General features: G+C 37.6%; 1 long non-coding RNA gene across 1 annotated transcript; it reads right to left on the bottom strand.

Annotated features, from left to right (window-relative positions):
* Window positions 1-2729: 2729 nt before the first annotated feature.
* Window positions 2730-16127, bottom strand: LOC147757182 (uncharacterized). Its single transcript, XR_015323499.1, has 3 exons — window positions 16113-16127; window positions 3680-15462; window positions 2730-3435 (listed from the first exon to the last, which is right to left on the bottom strand). It is a non-coding gene; the product is annotated as an uncharacterized LOC147757182 (long non-coding RNA).
* Window positions 16128-16193: the final 66 nt, after the last annotated feature.

Below are 16193 nucleotides of genomic sequence, written 5' to 3'. Positions count from 1 at the left end.
TATCATAGAACTTCGTCGATTAAATACAACATAGTTTCGACGTAGTTTGTAGGTAGTCAACAAATTTGGCGAAGAGGTGCTCTTTGGACGCTCATTGGCACAAGCAGTGAGTCAAACTTACTCCATTCATTTCTGGATATCACCTGGACATGCACTCACGTAAATTCAATTGAATCAGCATTTAGCTATATTAGGTCTATATCTAACAAGCGTCATTTTGGTAAGCGGCGTAGAAGGACGGCGGCGAATAAACCTTCAAAGCTAAACTGACTTCTCTCTATTTGCTCTGCTTAAAACTTCGTTTCGTTGAAATCCTATTGGCAACACTGTGCTTTACTTCCATTTTCCTGCAGCGAGCGTTCTGAGTTAGCACATTTTAAATCGTGTCTGGGAAAACTAACTTGTTCTTGACATTCAAAAGATGTTAATGTGTGACGCTTTGCCATTATATCTGGATTACCGTTCTCCTATGTTTAGCTCTTCAAGTAAATGGCGTTATCTTTTAGAATTTCATTTTTCTTAGCGGCCGTAAAGTAATGATCTTCCTGCTTCTGGTTATTCGTTTAGGTCTGCTCTTGTTGTCTTTGGGTCGTATCCGGCGAAGGCTTTCGTTGATTATTATCGCATGTTGGCTGCTGCTGCTGCTGCTGTTGTTGTTGTTACCCTTGAGTAGTTAGCGTGATACCGGTTTAGTGTCCGTACTTGTTTCAGTCGTGAAAATCTCAACGCCAGTTACTGTTACCAAACCTGATTTCTTTTTCTACCGTTCAAGAGTATCGTGAGTTGAGTCGCTGTTGATAGAAACTTTCATTTCTAGTTCCTGTCTATTACTTTGAGGCTCTTTGATTTCTTGCAAGTTCCGAAATATGTCCGATCGTCATTGGCTGACGTATATTCACATCATTCTCGCCGTCTGTTACTGTTTTGACTCGTCCGCAGACCCGTTGCTGACGTCTGCTTCTAAGGTGCTCATCAGATTCTGGGGTTTGGGGTTTGCAACACCACTAATCATACTGTGCCGATCAAGGTTCGTTTGGATACTCGATAGCTCAGGCTTTTGCATCAGTTGTTCCAATTGTGTTTCACTATCCTCTTTTGCAGTATCATTTGACTTATCATTATTTTGTAAGGCAGTCGAAATATCACTCGTTAATTTTGTCTCTGTTTGATTTCCGTCGTTTTGCTCATTCAGACTATTCCTAGTCGTAATTCCATTTTGCTGGCACCGGTTATACTTAACCTTGTTCGGTTTTTCTGAGTGGCTTAAAATAGCCGTATTAGTGATGTCCGAGTTCACTATTTTTTCGTGCTGACCCTGTTTGTAACAGTTCTGATCAGAGACTTTCTGCATTATGGGTGCGTACGATTGGGGGACACATCTTGGTGCCAATAGAAACCTGAACAACGCAATAGCAGCCACAGTCACAACGACAATTGCCACGATCCAGCCGATAATTGTATACAGCATTGTTATGGTTCAATTATTTGAACTATAATCGACGTAGTGCAACGGTGTATAAAGACATACACGCTAGTGCAAATAATCACAAGGACACGAAATAGTTCCACGAAACGACAGTACCGTGTTATTTTCGGGCCGGCGTCGTTTGCTTGCAACTTAAGGCGGTCAGATTGCCCTTGATGGAATGTTCTGTCTTCAACAAGATGTCGCTCTCACTGACTACATAATCTTGTTTCTTTCTGCCGATTCCTGTCCATTTGTGAATACACGATCAACCACGAGTAAGTCAATCCTTTCAATAAACACAGACTGCTCATGACCACTACTATTCCCGATATCGTATGGCAGTCCAACAGCGTATTGTGTACGGGCGTGATTCCGCTCGATCGATAGCGTTCGACGTGTTACACGACGGAGCGTAGCCCGTAAACAGCTAAGCACAACGCTCGAGCTGAGGTTAGGACAACTAGGAGATAGATTCTGGCTCTTTGTATGGCCTAGATGATGCCAGTCAACACTGACATCAATGAAACGAAGGAAAAGCAACGACATTAAAACAGAGCAAAGACACCTGATTTGCCGTAGCTGGTAAAGCCAGCTACAAAATCATCATCTTATTAGGAAGAATAGTTATAGCAACTACAACAACATGAGCACACACCGTGCAGCTCATGAGAGAGAGAGGGAGAGAAAGAAAAAGACTAATTCTGCGGAAAGGGAAAGGAAATTGCCATCTCCTAACGCCGAGTACGCTTGACTAACAACAAGCTCCCGCATTACGCTAATCGTAATCACAATGTTCTAACATAAAACGATCATTTTAGCTACTAAAGCTGGCGTGTTTAATATGCTAGCTGGATGAAGGAGGATGCCGCCAGATCATCGAGGACGTCATTTTGGTATTATTATGAAACTATGCTTCGTAATAAACATTGGCCAATCGTTTTATTCGATTATTTTGTTCAAATATTTGAAGCTTTTTTTTCCGAACTTCGATCTGGAGCTTGATGACAATCATCCCCAGAAAAAACTCTCTAATAATAACAGCTAAACATACTTGTTTAATATACTCAATTAAGAGTTATGAAAAAATGTCATATATTAGTCCTTTCTGGATTCTCTTTGATCAAAACAACAACCGTTGATTGAGGTTTCGCTTTGCGACACGCGTATGCACATTATAAAAGAACGATAAAGAACCTAAGGCGCCGCACCTTTCATACAAACTTAAGACTATCGCAGAGAAGCAAAAAAAAGCCATGATACATTAAAGAAAAACATATTATTTTCTTTATTTATATGTGGTGGACATCAAAAAAGTTCACCCGTTCAGTCTGAATCAAGAAATGTCTGTCAAAAGTGTGCGGCATAACAGTCGAATCTAACAAGGAACTAACCCACACTTAATGAAACAGATAGATAATTTTTTCTAGTAGGTTACTTGATTCCTGCAATCGGGAGTGTTTTTTCAACAAGATAAAACTTCGATTGCCTCCGTCGTCAACGTAGAGGGAGGCCTTTTTGCTAGAGCTTCAAGGTATAGAAAATGTAAAGCTACGTAAATAGTATGGATGCACAGACTTCGATAAATGATCGAGCAGCATTGGTTTTCAGTCTTCTAATATAGCTCTAATAAAAAAGCCGTTAATTTTGTAAGTCACTTCTATATCACCTGGTCTGCCTGACTCCTTCAAGTCCCAATTCCTCAAGTCAGTCCATCGCCATCCTGATGTAACTAAGCACCAGTTAGGTATTACTTCAATAATATGTTCTGACAGGGCTTCCTTAGATTGTTGGCTTGACTATAGACGGATACAAACACAATCCACCTCAGCAGGAATACAACCGTTTGTATTTGCAGAATAACACATCTGATTTGGCGTTCGAATAGTTGACTAAGAAGAGTCTACCTATGAAACGAAATTACCTTTTCAGTTAGCATTCGATTGCTGGTCCTTGTGCGTTAATCCAACCTAATTCATAATGGAAAATAATACATTTTATTCTTATGGCAATGGTACACGTATTTTCAGTATTTTCCAGTAAGAAAAATTTCAACTCTCACAAATAATAATACTCCTTTAGATTACGAATTGAATTTTCCGAAAAACAATATTTGAATAGGTTAATCATGATTAGAAAGTTTACTTTGTAGGCTAACTACGTGTATGCGGTAATTATGAAACAACTTTAAGTCACATAAAGTAATCACCGTACCTGTTCTATTCAATGGCCAGCATGTACATTCATTGTATTCAAGGAATGACCAAAATAGAAACTATAGAAACTGCAGATGAGACGACGCCTCTAAATGGCTAATGGCGTGTAACGATACTCAACTTCGACGTCGCAACCGCTATGACCTGAAACGACAAATCATGGAAACCGGAGGAAGAAAGGATTCAAAGAATTTCCCATTAAAAGAAAAATGCTACCAGTATGCTGACAGTGGCAGTAGAGGGACATGGATTAGGAGGTTGCGTGGATACGAAGCTGAGCGCCCCTCTGGGTTTTCGTCCTAAGGCCCAAAGAGACTTTAAAAAGAAAAGTTGTGAAACACTTCATACTAAGACTCTAACCTGTTTTAATCTTCCTTTGAAAGCTATGATAATGCTCATTTATTGTGCAATTTCATGTTTTCCCAAATCTTACACTGTATACAACGCAAGTAGTAATCAGCGTTTAGCAAAATAAAATAACGATATCAGGCATAACATATCGGGTTATTTGATATGAAACGTGGCAGTATATTATAACAGTTCAGTAACTACAACAATAGGAATAGCCATATAATCTTTGTGAGCGGTGAAGCGTTTACTACAGAGTATCATACGCAGTTGGTCTAAATAAATGTTTTCGAACTTGAAAGTTAGTCTATATAAATGTAAAATCCCATTCGGGTTAAAACAGCTAAACAAATTAGTACCCATGATTTGAGCGAAGATCAAGTACAAACGAGGCTGTAGTAGCGCTTGCTTCTTTTGGCTTTCACGCTACACCAATGACGTATTCTCGTATAAAGTTGTAACCTGTAATAGAAGATGGATCCTTCGCGACGATCGGAGGTGATCACATCAATGAATGGATGCAACTGAGCTGGCAAGAGTTCATTCTAAAAAAATTTACTGCTGCAAGACTTCACGGTGTTTGTTGATCCTACAGAAATGTTGCCCACTATAAAGCCATAGATTCTAGTTCGTAGATGATGGCTAGATTGTGTTGTCAATAATTGCAGGATATGATAAGAAAAAAACTTTGCATCACTTAGCTAAGATTAGTGAGCAAAGGTGAACCACTCTTATTGCACGGCAATGCTTGACCTTATACCTAAGGAATTACGATAGCAAAAAATAAAAAGGTGACAGTTGGAGGTTATCTCTTATCAACTATACTTGCCAGACATTGTTCTTATAAATTAGCATTTTTTTCACTAAATTCACTAAACAGGGAAATTATCCAAATCTGAACAGAATACTAAAATTGCCTTTGGAATCATCGTGGACATTCGTTACCGGAAATAAGTTACCGTCCAAATGCCAGAAGGTCATATATAATAGTGGTGGATATATCGATGTAAAATAAATAAACAGTCAAAATAAAACAAGTCGAAAAGTCAATATTTACTATATTACGTTTCACACTGAACGATCCAATATAAAGCTTGGATCACATATCTTTAATTACATTGGCCAATTGTTTGCATACCTTTTAGATCTCAACTTACATAAACCTTACATTCACAGATCGACGGTTGTGCACGGGCACTTCACTTAAATATTAGGTACACGTTGAGGATATTGTCCTGAACAGGCTCTATGCTGCTGATAAGCTCTCCGTCTATCAGAACAAAGGATTGTCCAGCTAGCACAGACAGTTAGTTCCATGCCCCGGCTGCTGTTTAACCTATAGGACTGTTTATTCGGTGTAAGCCAGTTGAAATCCTATTTTACAAGTCGACAGCCTCAAGACGTGATCAATGTTCAAGCTACGTGAAGCAGAATAAATACTTTACTTGAAAAATGCTCCTAATGTACGTAAAATTTTTTGTGATACGTGCTCGTTGTAAACTCTTTTTTGCCTGATTGAGTTGACGTCGGATTATATTCGATAAGTCCGCTATGCATGTGCACGAATGTAGCAAGCTAGCAGTTTGCATCAATTCTTAATAGTGATTGTAATACAGTTAAATAGTTGTTTTTTGTCAGCTCTATATTGTTTTACCATAGTGTTAAACAGAGCACAGGAAGAAATCTCAAGTAATGAGCTACTATTCAAAGGCCAGTCTGTAAATGATTGTTGGTTTTTGTCGTTTTATTTGTTTTCTTATAATTACCGCATCGGTATAGAGCTTTGCCAATAACACATGTCGCAGTATGTTTTAGTGAAAGCGACTTTGATATATGCGGATGCAAGCGAGCTAAAAAATCAGTACGTTTACGTATCACGGCAGTGGGAAAAACAAGGATCCAACCTCATAACCGTTCGATTTCCATTACAACAATAGGAAAAGATACAGTACTTAATTAACGTTTTCTATTTTATGTGTGCCTCATTGGCCTAATTGTACCGCCTCAACTAGTCTAGTCCAAAGTGAGCTCAAAGACCTTCGACATGAATACGAGTTCAAGTTAAAAGTTACAGTTGTTTTGTGAAAGTATTCTGTTTGAAGTATCGGTCTAGCTAACTTATCTGTATTTGTTTCAACAATTCGGCTACATTGTTCAAATTACCTTGCTTCGGTTATCTTATATTTCACGGCTGCGACCTTGCTATCTTGTTGCCCCTATCTGGTTGTCCCGTTCTCCCACTGCAAATAAACCTGTTCGTCAACTCATTACTCACTATGACTGTTTCGCTATTTAGAAACTTACTATATTTTTTCAATATTATCATACAAATCTTAAAAACCTATTGTAACCAAGCAAGTAAAAAATATGAAAACGTGGATATACTAACACATTTGTTTCCGGAAAATTCAATTTTGTGCCTATCGTGTTACTAGAGTTAAGCCACTTTTAAACTTTGATGTTACACAATTGTGATTTTTTTGGTTTGGATAAAAACCATTTCGTCTTTTATACTCTTTAGGGTTTTAGAAAACATATCATTTTAGGATGGTTTTGTTTCGTCAAGATGAAATGACAAGCCCCAAGAATACCCGAGTGAATAACGTATTTGCATGCTAACCTTAGGAACACGATGTGATCCAAGTTCGTATAGGGAGCGAGCGGTCCAGTGGTATCTCCAGGCAATACTGGACGTAAAACTTACAAGAAATATAAAATTTGGTACGAGTATTTTCAAGATTATTGATATAGGTACCTATGTAGAACAAAAATTTAAATTCACTTTTAGGTAGTGCCATGTTTGTTGGCGATAGAAAACGCGAATACATTTTTGCTTAATTTCAGAAAAGTAAATATTATGCCAATTTCTAAATTGCCGCCAATTTACCGCGTTAAATGTATCATTTGATTATAATAAACAGTTTAAGCAGTCATTAAAGGAATCTCTAATACTGCCTATCCAATTACAGTGGCAACTTCGATCAGTTATTAAAAAATAGCGATTAATAAAGCCGTCTGATGATTCTACTATTACTAATTTCTAGTATTACTAATTCTAGTATTACTAATATTATTATTATTATTCAATTATTTAAATTAAAACGGTTTCTTGCTAGTGAAATTACTTATTGGCATACATTGATGCATTTTCCAACTTTCTGAGCATTTGAACGTCTATTTATACGTAGCAGATTTATTCATCAAAACATTTGTGCATTCATTCAATTGTTCAAGACTAACTAAGAAGTCAGTGGCGCGGAAATGACTGTTTTAACTCACTGTGTATACGGTAAGTTATTTACCATTTTACCTGTAATAATAAAATAGTTGATGCCCAGTTTTTGGTCACTAGGTAAATAATGATTATAACAGAGATAAAGACATGCTGTCTTCATCTCTTGTCCGTGGGCGGCCTCATCATCCATTGCAAATCGACGCAGTTAACCTGATATATTCTAGAGTCGATAATCATTAAAGATTACTTAAAATTATACAATACTAGCCTTTTTTTATCCGTTGCCTAAGGTCCCGTCATTGTGGACCATAGTAGATTTTAAGTATGTTAAACAAACAACATGCATTTCGCTATATTTAAAGTGCAAACTATTTGTCTGTGTATTATGTTAACGTTAGTTTTTCTAACGCATTAATGACATCAATAAATTTCACTGAATTCATGCGTATATGTCCATATATTGATCTATGTATACAGCATGTGGCAAAAACCTGTTAGCGGTTTGAGAGGTCTAATTTGCATTTCTTTTACTTTTATTTCTAATACATTAAACTCATTGGTTACATTAACAAATGCAAACAGAAAATTTTCAAATTTTAAAAAGAGCTGTCAAACATATTTAAGTTGCTGCTTCTATAATATGCATCGGAACGCTATAAACTCACGTAAATATGATAGTATTATGTAGATCAATAATGGTCCCTAATCTATTTAAAAACAGTAAAGGTCAAATTTTTATTATAATTTTTGCCTGTTTTTAACGTATCGCACCCATACCGCAATGAAGAAGTAGGCAAACAGGCTTTAGAGGCTACATTTTCAGCCGTATGAATTGTTCATCGAATCTTGTTACTGTCGGGTGTCCATTATCAATATATTAAAGATAAGCTTCAAGCGCAAAATGCCTGTAACCGCTCGAAGCTTTTAACATGAATTGGACTTTTTTTTTGAAGGATGTTATATGCACTATAAAGTTTCTGTGCCGCATAGTAAACTAGATAAAACAACATGTAGATGAAACATCATAATAATCGCACCATCGCACCGTCTCCGGCATATCTATAGATTGTTGTAAATAATATACCAGGGCACCAATTAATGTAACTAAATTATTATAAGACGAAAAAGCTCAACAGTTTATGCTAATTTAAAACAAACTGTACCAAACGTGTTGTCGCATTTGTGGCTGGCAAGAGAAATAGTCGATGCATACACGTATTATCTGTTTTATTTATTATAGTATAGGCTATAAATAGTATACACATTAAAACTTATCTCGGTATCAGCTAAGTCTAAAGCGCTTTACCAGCTGCTTTGGCCTGCTGCGTGCTTATTGTTGCTTTAGACCTAACGGTTTCCTTCAAACTAAGCTGTTCGAAAAGTGCCAGTTCGTTTGCATCTGTATCGGGGTTGTCAATTTACGTATATATATATATATATATATATATATAGGAAACTGAAAATCGTGTCATAGCACTATACCTGACGAGTGACAAGCCGACGGCAGACAGCTGATGCCCGTACTATGTGGTGCTCGTTTTATTATGGTTGTAGCAATTATAGGTAAAGAGCACAGCGTCAAATAACAGTTTGAATAAATATCGTTTGAAGCTGAGATTTTTAGCACCACTCATAGCCTATAACCAGAGAGGTTAGATGAACGAGATGAGTCTAATGGCAGGCTAACGACAGCAACGAACAGCAACTCTTGTTTCGTGAAACAACTAGTCGATACTTGTTTGCACGTCTCAGTTACCCTGAACGGTGTCACATATCAAAGAAAATCGCGTTGAAAGAATAAACGCACACTAAATTTGAGAAGGCTATAGTGAAAATAGGCTATAGCCTTTATACACACGATTGTTGAAATTTCAGAAATTCAATTGTAGCTTTATACAGAGAATCGATCGTTTCTGTTACGTTTACTAGACAACAGTTGACATATATCCATGAGAAGATTTTCAAGTCCAAGTAAATAATAAAAATCTTCCTAGCTGAACAATAAATCCTTATCGATATCAAGCTGCTTCGAAAAAATTACACAGTACGATTTTTTAAAGGCATTTGAATAAAAATAATCGTGTCTTAAGAAACACATAGCATATAGGTAGAGCTAATTTTTAAAGCGGAACGTAACTTTTCCTGGCGTGTAAATGCTTCAATGTATAGATTATTACATACGCATACTGACTCATCCAGTTAGTAGTAATTTATTCCATTAAAAACCGCATTACTCACTGCAGCTATATGCTCATAGCTTCATTTAGAATTGGGATCAGTCTACTGATTAATATGACTGCAGCGGAGAAAAATTCTACACCATATGGCCACCATCCATAGTAGATGGATATATATATATATAGTAGATGTTAACCTTCTGTTCTGATACCGTGCGCGTGCATTATGAACTTTCTCAGCAACATTAGCTGTTGTTTGAACTGTGTTTTGGGTTATACTAACTATTAATTATCCAGAAAAGTGGTCAAATCATTTCATTTATTGATGTCGTACGAGGTACGTGAATTTTTGCTGTACTACCTCAATCAACGAGCGTAACTTTTCAAATCAGTGAGCTTTGTTAGGCCATTAAAAGAACGGACCTTGCACAAGTGCATAATTTCACGTTCGCGTCTTAACGTAGTGGGTAGCTTATGTCAACAAAAACAATGGGGATGCTTGGTGGTATAGGTACGAATCCAACGATAGACACTCTTCGTTTTCTGCCGGGAGCCAGCCATTTTATAAAGAGCCCAAGAGCGGTGTCGGTCGAAAAACCTGAGAAAGGCATGTATAGAAGTGCATATTCTGAAGAGCTTTTTTTGATGTGGTTCCATAACGAGTCGTGCAGGTACCGTGGGACTTGATTATTGTTTTCCAGGACGCTTAATCGAAACAGTATGTATGTGCGAGTTGTAAAAGAAGTTTCAAGATCCAAAAAAAGTAAAATTGATTTTAGCCGTCGTTCAGCTCAGTAAAGAAGATAAAGCTAATCTATAAATGCCGTAGATGTCATAAGGCTCTTCGATCTGAACCTTTCTATATCCAAAGCAAAATTACCATGCGTTATAATGAAACCCATTGCAAAGCTCGCATGCAGGCCACTAATGTATGTAGTAATAACTCACTCATATAACCAGGTAGCATCTTAGATATGTAACCTGTAGATATGTAATGTACTTTAATTATAAGCTACTTAGTTTTTTAATGCTCGATTGAGCTTAAATGAACGCATTGAAATGAGTTGGTTCCCCACAGCATAACGGGGCAAATCTGTTAACCTAGCTCGTGCTTGCTAGTTACATCTTTTTTTGACTTCTGCAATAAGGCATTGTTTGGACTCGTTATTGTTAGGATTGAATACAGCCGATTTTAGACGGGTCGTCTTGCTTATTGAATATTCCTGCCAACAAATGAATGTGAGCACTGGATGTGTGAAACATCGTTGATGATCTGAGAAAAACTGACGGACTCCTGTCAGTGGAAACATAAATCAAAAGATTATGGTCGTGTATTTTTGTACTCCGCACATTTAGAATACCTATGCAAAAGGACTGAAGCATTTAAAAATGCTGAAAAATCTCTTTTAGGCAAAAGCATATATTCGTTACGAGGCTGCCAATGCCGCCGACACTTCACGTAACAGAAAATCAGCTTCCTTCAGTTGTACTGTGGTACTCATAATTATCGAAGCTGTCAATTTATGCAATACAAAATACATGCAAGACAGGAGATAAATGTGACTTCGTTTGCAGATTAAAAGTTGGCAGAAGGCTTTAATTGGTTATCTGATTGTAAGCAATCAAATACCACTGAAAATTATGTGTATTTATTTATTCTGGTTGCCGAGTGCAAATATTTATCGTTTAAAAAATCGCTAGCATCGTGTCTAGCACTGCCTCGGATACCTCTTCTTCTAAAATAATATGCTATTATATAGATTATTTTTTGAAATCTCTTCGAAGACGTACCTCAGCCTTTCTTTTCACCTAAACAATTATAAGTTTTAGAAGTGTTTTTGAATATCGTCACTTAAGCTGTATTCTACATGTATACTAGTTACAAAGTCATTCTGAAAGATGTTGCTTTTATAAATAATGTTGGAATTGTACATTTATTGCAATAATTATTTCCTATTTTTTATGAAATTCCCGCCGCAACTCTTGTGTTAGTAAGCATGACTAATTTCCTAAGATAAGCTGTAAGAAATTGGAAGGAAAGTAGTGCAACCAGCTAGACCTTATTAATAGCTTAGCAAACAAATTGTTATCGCCCTTAATTCATACCCAATAAAAATTCATTTTGTATTGGAAAACTGGAAACGACCGCAACTATCGTTGCAAGTCGAAGTGACCAGCTCTTTCGGCGGTTTTCTTGAGAAGTCCTTTGTATACAAAGATAGAAGGCAGGACGAGAAGGCACCAGGTTTCATAAAGAAGAAAATGGCCTCAACAGCAGCAGCAGATGTTTGTACGCAGAAGGAGAGGAGGCTGCTTTATTGTAAGAAAACAGGGACCACCATTTGAGCCCATAGCCAAACTCAGAGCGATCGCCGTCTGGCCTAACCTGATTTAATGATTGTTGCCTGGTCACCAAGCGCTATGCTAGTAGCGATAACCTAGGAAGACGAGAAGAATTTGTTCGGGAAGCCGAAATTTTCGGAACAGCTAAACACCACCATGTGGCATCAATAAGCGAAGCCACATAGCGCTCTATACGAGTCTTCCAATGGATAAATATTCTTACTTTGCGGCTCGGTAATTCTTAGATATATATAGATTTTGTAGCACACTTGGCTTTGGCATATTCGATATTATTCCGTTCGATATTCCGTTGACAAATAATAAAAGAAACGTCCTTTGAATTCAACAACTGCTGCGAACATAAATACCTTGGAATCGATTACATCATCAATTTCAAAAACGTCTCGGCTTTAGCTGTTGGAAAAGCGTACCTAAATAGCTGAAATTCTGATAGAATTACTGAATCGATTCATACTAATACATGAACATTTGAATCTTTGCACCTACCATTTTCCGCTGCATAATCGAAGCTCTATGCTCAATACAGAAGATGTATTTTTACAACAAACTAACAAAAACGTAGAAAGTTAAGATAAAAACATTAGCTATATATTTTTGCAGATATAGTCTCGTTTATTTAGGAGCGTATATCGTCTGCTTACTTTTAAAGTAGTATACGCAAATTTTTCAGCTTTATCGCATTTTTCGCGTTTTCGAGATATTTCTTCTGTTCTATCGAGATATACTTCAGTCTCATGTATGAACATATTTGTGGGACTTTCCTTTTTCATTATTTTACTTTGATTCTGCTCTACAAACTTGTGATAAGAACTATTCATTAAAACACCAACGACAATTTCGTACTAGTACGTCCATATAATTTGACGTTGTATTTAAAATTCTACTAAATTCTAAAGTTTTACTGACATATAACATGATTTTATTGACTGATGGGTGTTATGATCAACAAGATTGTTATTTATACCCACTGTAAAAATACTTTTTCCTCTGAGTATATGAGTCTAATACACAAGTAGTGCACCACGAAAACACGAATTCACAAATACGTATATATGTATATAAAATCACCATCGTACGACTGAACGCCTGTTCGTGCCTCGATTATATTATATACAATCTTAAACTTCGACAATATGGTGTGGTTGTTTGGATGCTTACGCCAGATGCATTAGTGCAGAAAAAGGCATAAAACATTAGTCGCATGTTATTACAGTCGTAATAGTAGAACACGAGTATCGAACTACATGCAGCTGATATTACCACTCGATTGGATGGCAACAATTCATGTTAAAAACAGCATAACAGGAAGCGCATTAGAAGAACAGCAGAAACTGCTCATCAATGACGGAAAGATAAACTATTTTTTGAAAACCGAGTTGGGATATTGACTTAAGCCGTGCCCGTTTCATCTGGACTATCACGCTAGCAAGATACGTTGACATGCTTGCCATACTTATTTAAATATATTTATTATATTGTACATAAAATCAGACTTATGATTAACCAAATTGATTCTTCTTTTAACAGATAAACAACGGATCTATAGCCCATAAGGGCAAACGTTCAATACGCTTTTTTCACGTGATGACTACAAGAATGTCATATATCCTGTTCTAGTTACTATTGGTGCAATAATTTCGTTTGACCAGCCTTTCATTTGCTGGCGTGGTTACCGGAGTCAGCAATTTTCGCTCTCAGTTGCTTGTAGCAGATATGGTTAAATAACACCTCTAGACTCCATAGTACTTCTAATTTTTCGTTTATAATTTATGTGAAGCTATCTATTGTGTGCAGTAATGGCATTGCCGGCAGACATGTTTTTTTTTCTTAAGAATATATTTCTACACATAAGATGTGCTCGATTAAACGTAGATAAATGAGGTTCTACATAGTAAAAAAAACCTTTTGCACCCACTGCATCTTGAATGAAGGATACTAGACAAAAATCGCTTTGAAAGTTGCACAACATACGCACAAATATAGGCACACAGAGACGCCCGTCCGTATAACAACATGCAAACTCACATCTACGAACATGCACCGCTTTGAAGCTATTTTTTTTCTTGTAGCCATATTCGATATACTCCAGATTGCTAAGAGTTGGCGTAGGCTATCATCGCCACACTTGACCATCTACGCATCGGTGTGTGTCAAGCCGCTGTTAGAGACGCTTCCCGTAGTCGGTGACAATTACCCGTTTATCATCCTGTTCCGTAAGGCATCCATATCTAATACCGGCGTGCGGTCTAACAATTTAAGCCAAGGCAACGCGACAGCTTTGAACGACCCTTGATCACGGCCGATCAGAAGAAGGTACTTGACGCTGAAGATTCCTACCATCACCAACTGCTGCTGTTGCTGCACCTATATCCTGTGAGCGAAGCTTTCCTTTTTACTTTCCATTGACGCTCGCGAGCTCGCTGGGAACGACATAATCATTCTCAACGGCCTTTGCTTCATGCTGACGATCCATAGGGATAGAAATCTTCTCGGTGTCGAGGGTATCCTTCGACTCTACAGACTCTTTTTCATCCCGTTCGCTTAAATCAAGTTCTGGTGCTGTTACTTCTCCATCGACTTGATGAAGGTTGGGATAGAGCTGGCTATGGGATTCCTTGGCTGAATTGTCCTTTACAAATATATAATGATTAGACTCGGCACAGTATCTTTTATACAACACGAAAAGAATCATTCCGCCCACTGAGAATAGGACGACAAAGATAACAATGTTGATAATGTCGAATAGCATTTTTCGTTGCAAGAAGCGTTGTACAGTACGATAGAGCAAGCGCGTTTCGGCCAAGTATTAGTATCTCACCAAACTGCCTATGGCTTGGTCGGTAAGAAATTTCGCAGCAACTAGCAAAACTAACGCTTGTTGCAAAAAAATTATTTAAAAAAACCCGTTGAATTTGTGAAAAACTTCAGTAAGCGTGAATTTATCATGAACTCACTTATCCACGAACATTAGTTTGCACTTAAGTTAATAACGTGGACGCGCACGTTCTCACTTTATTGTTACGCTTGTCGTTTCAAACCAGGCTATACGTTGGGCGCGGCACTGCCTCCAGTTTTCCTTCTACAGAGTTGTGAGAGGCATACGGCACAATAACAAACGGCAACAGCACTCGTTGATAGAACGGCGATGCACTTTCATGCTATTTGTGCTGCTGCTGTTCATAGTTCTTCATACTTTTCCTTTGGCTCACTTGGAGTAAGCGACTGTCCGGCGGCAGACGGTGTGCCCCGCAGCCAAAGTGCGAGGACACTTCTTTTCGATTAAACGGCACTATGTTTAGCTGAAGATTGGGCAAGAGTTAGGCAACAGTAATGATAAACAATGAGTAAATATGTTTGTAGAAATTGTTTTGTAGAACTGACCCAAAAAACCTCCAAGTAAAGCTCTGTAGAATCCTCTGGTAGATATTTCCCGCGTTGACGTATGAAAGTAAGAAGGATCAGAGTTTGATTGTTCAGCTGCTAGGTGACGCTCTTGTAGCTTCAACCATCAAGCTCATTTAACCAATAGAGGAGAGGATGAAGAAGGCCTCTAAATAAATGTACCGCTGGATGGATCCTATTCGACGGGTGAACGCATTCGTTTATAATCTGCCGCCCTGGGTAGGCGGCTGTCCAGTTCAAAGAGGCCACGCACAGCTTAGACATAAACATACACGCGAGGGTTAAAATGATAAATGTCTCGCTTTCTTTTCAAGCTTTGATAACGGATGGTTGAAGAACACAATATCACCAACTTTCTGGTCCATATTGTTGTATACCGAAAATCCTAAATCAGTAGGCAAAGGATCAGCGCATGATTGATAGGCTTTTCGATGGCGAACCTAGTAAATACTGCGTCATACAACGGTGAAACTTTATCTATGGATACCACGAATACACGAATGGGAACGTTTGAATCGCTTGTCGAAAAATTTCTTTTGATCGTATTTTAATTAAGAAGTGGGATTTTTAAATCAATCAGAGACAAAGACAAAAAAATGCTTTCAGCTTAATCTGTAATATCTGGCTACAGGAACACGATATGGATAAACGTGATGACTCATATTTGATTGCCACTTGTTGATTTATATTGAAAAAAATCCACTAGTCTCGGCGTTCAGCGCTACATTAATCGATGCTTATTACAAATAACACTTTGAAAGCAGGTTTCTTTAAAGATCCCTCAAAAAATTAAAGAATTAAAACAAAAAAAAAGTTAAACATAAGGATCGGCAGACACTACACGCCGGCGATCGGTTTTACTAGCAAAACAGTTGGCGTATGCCATGTAGTAAAATGGTTGTTACCTTATAGCTGAAAAACACAAACTCTTTGGACGAGTTTTGAAGCATTAAAGGTAGATTTCATGATGTACCACTGTTTTTCTC

Source organism: Varroa destructor, unplaced genomic scaffold (genome assembly GCF_002443255.2).
Source record: "Varroa destructor unplaced genomic scaffold, Vdes_3.0 BEIS01000003.1, whole genome shotgun sequence".
In the NCBI taxonomy this organism is placed as follows: Eukaryota; Metazoa; Arthropoda; class Arachnida; order Mesostigmata; family Varroidae; genus Varroa; species Varroa destructor.
Note: the sequence above shows the minus strand (reverse complement) of the source record. Positions and strands in the feature narration are given on the sequence as shown.